General features: G+C 49.5%; 1 pseudogene across 1 annotated transcript; it reads right to left on the minus strand.

The window, feature by feature from the left end:
• Nucleotides 1-2,793: 2,793 nt before the first annotated feature.
• Nucleotides 2,794-3,949, minus strand: LOC308526796 (glyceraldehyde-3-phosphate dehydrogenase-like; annotated as a pseudogene). The gene has a single exon. The product of its transcript is annotated as a glyceraldehyde-3-phosphate dehydrogenase-like (transcript).
• Between the last annotated feature and the right edge of the window lie 456 nt (nt 3,950-4,405).

Genomic DNA, 4,405 nt, shown 5'->3' on the forward strand with positions numbered 1-4,405 from the left:
TGAAAGTAATTAATACAGCCTAAGCTTTTATCAGTTATTTTTCAAATCCATCTTACTGTTGATCCCGGTGTAAGGGCAACACTTTAAATGCTTTGCTGTGTTCCTGTGAGGCCATATCCATGCCTATGGGGTTGGTCTTTGGGACTAAAGGCCCTGGCCCATCTTCTCCAAGTCTCTGGATTTGATTCAAGCACCCAGTATCTCCCGTATCTGCAGATTAGGTAAGGGCACGTGGGTCTTGGATGACCCCCATTAAGGGGCTCCTCTGCCCTGTACATTAACTGTTCAATGCCAAGCCTTACTTTTCTGCTGTATTCATCAAGACATCTTAGAGGTGTCGGATGCCTTAGAGAAATCCACCTTCACCCTGGACTCCACTGGGGGTCTGCAGTGGGCACAGTCGGGTGGTGGTGTCATGGGTAAGGGCTCCCACTCTGGACTCGATGGTTGGGTATAAATCCCAGCATTGCCCTTTACCAGCTGTATTACCCTATGCAAGTGGCAACACCTGAGACGGAAACTACATCTTCCTAGGAGGACTGAGTGAGGATTAAATGAGTTCATACATGCCAAGTTCTTAGGATGGGGCATGGCCTAGGAAAGCAGTTGATAAATGTTAGCTTAGCTATTGGGATCTACACCAGTCTAAACAACTGGTCATGGTAACAGAGTCCCCAAAAGGGAGAGCAACAGCCCCTCCTTTTCCATGTAGGAATTTGTAGCCATTGGTGGAGGAAGAGCTAGTATCGCTGCTCTGGTTCTATTTCAGCTCCTGGACAGAGCTGGAGCCACTCAATCTCTAGGCCACACTGTGGTAGAGAGGGGCCATGGAGGGGAGGGCATCAGAATCCCAGGGCAGCCCCTCACTGGCAGGTGCAGAAGCCCTCCGGCGGGGCTTAGCCTCATCCACAGCTCAGGTGAGAGGGCAGGGGCCCGCCATCTCAGTCTCAGGATGGGCAGGAGGAAAGGAAGCCGGGAGGGAGAGCGGGCTGGACAATAAAGCTCACTGAAGCCTCAAGTCTAAACTGATTTGCTAGACTACGCTTAGGAGATAGCTCTGCATGGTTGCAGATGGACAGGTGTTTGGGGGAATTTCCCGGATCTTCATTCCTCGATCCCATGTATCCCAAACATTTATCCTTCCTTACATGCATGGAATCCGAGATAGGAGGGTGAGTGGAACCCCAACCTGCAAAAACAGCCTGTTATTTTTTAATCAATGATGGCTTATGTTGATCAACTTTTTTCTAAGTGTTCACAAATATTTATTCCTAATTCATTTTAAAGCAACAACCACCACCACTAATTGGACTCCAGACGGGCCTGGCGCATTTACTAATGTATTCAGTCATTTGCTTCAGAATTCTGCCGCCGTCAGCCTCAATTTCCTTGATCTATTGCTTGAAGATTCTATTCTCTTTTCCTGTCTTAGAATCAGGCTCCTGTTGGCTTGACTCCAGACTTCAAACAGCTCTGGGGACAGGGAGAGTGGCCTCAGCTTCAGGAAGCTGCTGCACCAGAGATAACAAGGTCCGGGCCGCCGGCAGACAAGCAAGAGACCAGGAGGTTTACTGTGCAAGGGCCCCCTTTCTGTCAATCGCTCATTAACTCGAGGTGCACTTGCTGTCTTCAGTGTGAGCTGCGGTGAGAGGGAGGCTGCAATAGGGAGCTTGAGAATCACGGGCGCCCCCTCCTGGCTTCTGTCTTCTAGTTGGGAAGACAGACTTGAAGCTAGTAACACCAGGAAGGGGCAGAACCCTGTGGGGTAGGGATGGAACATCACTATCAGCCTCCTGGGGGACTTCTGAGTTGAGAACTGAAGGGAGAGTATGTGTTAGCCAGGACAAAGAGGGGAAAGAAAGTGGGTTGCATAATAGGGGAGGGTTTGAGGCAAAAAAGAGAGAGGAGAGAAAAAGCAGTTTGAAGGAAGAAATCTCAGCGTAGAAGGAAATTTAAAAAGTCAACTTGGTTGCCGTGTGAAGATATCAACACTGACTCTCAGAGCAGAGGGAAGAAGCCCGCATCTGGCAGGCCTGAGAGTCACATCACAGAGCTGGATGCATGGAGGATCACGGGAAGGCACTCACACCCTTTTGTCTTCTGTTTTGCTTTGTCTTGTTTTCCAAGTGAAATATTTTAAGCAAGAGATTGTCATGGTCAGTTGTTTTTTTTATAGCTTCATCCTACTAAGTGAAGAGTGAAATAAAAGCGAGACAAAAATGCACGAGAAGAACAAACAGTTATGCAGGAGGCCCAAGCTGGAGATGATGGTCACACGCTAATCAAGGAACCGGGGGAACTGGGGAGACTGAAACATTATGGAGGGAGAGGCCTGCAGAACCCACAGTTGTCCATCCCAGTTGGGGAGGCTCCCAAACAAGCAATCGGCCTTCACCTTGCTGCCTTGGCCCAACCAAACACTGAACTTGATTGGCATCCAGGTTAGCCTTGTGTCCACTCTTACTTAGCTTGATCATTTCTGTGACACCATGACTCTGGGTTCATCTCCAGCAGGTCCACTTCATAGTCATTATATTGCTGTTCAGTGGTGGAGGGCATACACCCCATAATGGAAACTTGACTCTCTGCACAGTCCCCTTCTGGTCTAGCCATCCCACCCCACTTAAAAAAAATCTCTCCAGGGACTGCCACGTCCCCTCTTCACACCCTATTTGGAATTTTTTTTTTGGGGGGGGGACAGGGCTGGGTACAGTAAACTTTATTGATGGTGCACAACAAAGTAGGGCTCCCTATGCCCTCCCCTTCTTCAGGGGTCTGGGATGGAAACGGTGGTCAGGAGGTTCTCAGTGTGTCAGGGATCAATCTGGGCCGGGACTCCCCAGCAGCGGAGGGCCTCTCTTCCTCTCGCTGGGGCTGGTGGTTCAGGGGCTCTTGCTCCTGGGAGGCCATGGGCGCCATAAAGTGCACCACCCTGTTGCTGTAGCCGAATTCATTGTCAGACCAGGAAACGAGCTTGACAAAGTGGTCACTGAGGGCAATGCCAGCCCCAGCATCAAAGGTGGATGAGTGGGTGTCACTGTTAAAGTCACAGGAGACAACCTGGTCCTCAGTACAGCCCAGGATGCCCTTGAAGGGGCCCTCTGATGCCTGCTTCACTCCCTTCTTGATATCATCATATTTGGCAGCTTTCTCCAGGTGACAGGTGAGATCCACAACTGACACATTGGCGGTGGGGACACGGAAGGCCATGCCAGTGAGCTTCCCATTCAACTCAGGGATGGCCTTGGCAGCGCCAATAGAAGCAGGGATGATATTCTGGGCAGCCCCTTGGCCATCATGCCACAGCTTCCCAGAGGGGCCATCCAGGGTCTTCTAGGTGGCAGTGATGGCATGGACTGTGGTCATGAGTCCCTCCACGATGCCTAAGTTGTCATGGATGACCTTGACCAGGGGGGCCAAGCAGTGGGTGGTGCAGGAGGCATTGCTGACAATCTTGAGGGAGTTGTCATATGTGTCATGGTGCACACCCATCACAAACATGGGGGCATTCGCAGAAGGGGCGGAGATGATGACCCTCTTGGCTCCACCCTTCAAGTGAGCCCCAGCCTTCTCCATGGTAGTGAAGACACCGATGGACTCCACAACATATTCAGCACTAGCTTCATCCCATTTGATGTTGGCGGGATCTTGCTCCTGGAAGATGGAGATGGACTTCCCATTGAGGACAAGGTTCCCATTCTCAGCCTTGACTGTCTTTGAACTTGCCATGAGTAGAATCCTACTGGAACATGTACACCATGTAGTTGAAGTCAATGAAGGGGTCACTGATGGCAACAATATCCTCCATTTGCCAGCGTTAAAAGCAGCCCTGGTGACCAGGCACCCAATGCGGCCAAATCCGTTCACTCTGACCTTCACCATCGTGTCTCAGGGTTGTGGCTGCTGGCACAGCACAGGAGGAGAGGCTGTCTAATGAACAGGAGGAGCAGAGAGCCTCCTGTTTGGAATTTAGTTTGGCAGGACATTTATCAAGACTTTTCAGTGTTTACCACCTGTGGCCCAAAGACCAATGGCCAAAGAAGTAACGTTGGTAAATAACTCAAGGAATCCCTACAATAGTACAGTAAACACAGACAGGAGAATTAGCCCACGAATCTCATCAGAGGAAAACTTGCAGGGTATTTAAATATCCAGGCTGGGGGATCTACAGATACAGAAAGAAATCCCAGCTCCAATCCTTAATAGGCACATGAATAAATTTATTGTATTTTTCTCTGAGTCTCCCAAATGGAGATGATGGGATGATGATACATCTCTCAAACTATGCCTAGCACATAGTGAGTGCTCAATAAATGGAGCCAAAATGAATGTCAACCATTATGTACTTGTAGCGGTTATTAATCTTTAAACCATGATAGTCAGATGGAACGATCAACATTCTTTA

Source organism: Myotis nattereri (assembly GCF_964212035.1).
Source record: "Myotis nattereri genome assembly, chromosome: 11".
NCBI classification, from domain to species: domain Eukaryota; kingdom Metazoa; phylum Chordata; class Mammalia; order Chiroptera; family Vespertilionidae; genus Myotis; species Myotis nattereri.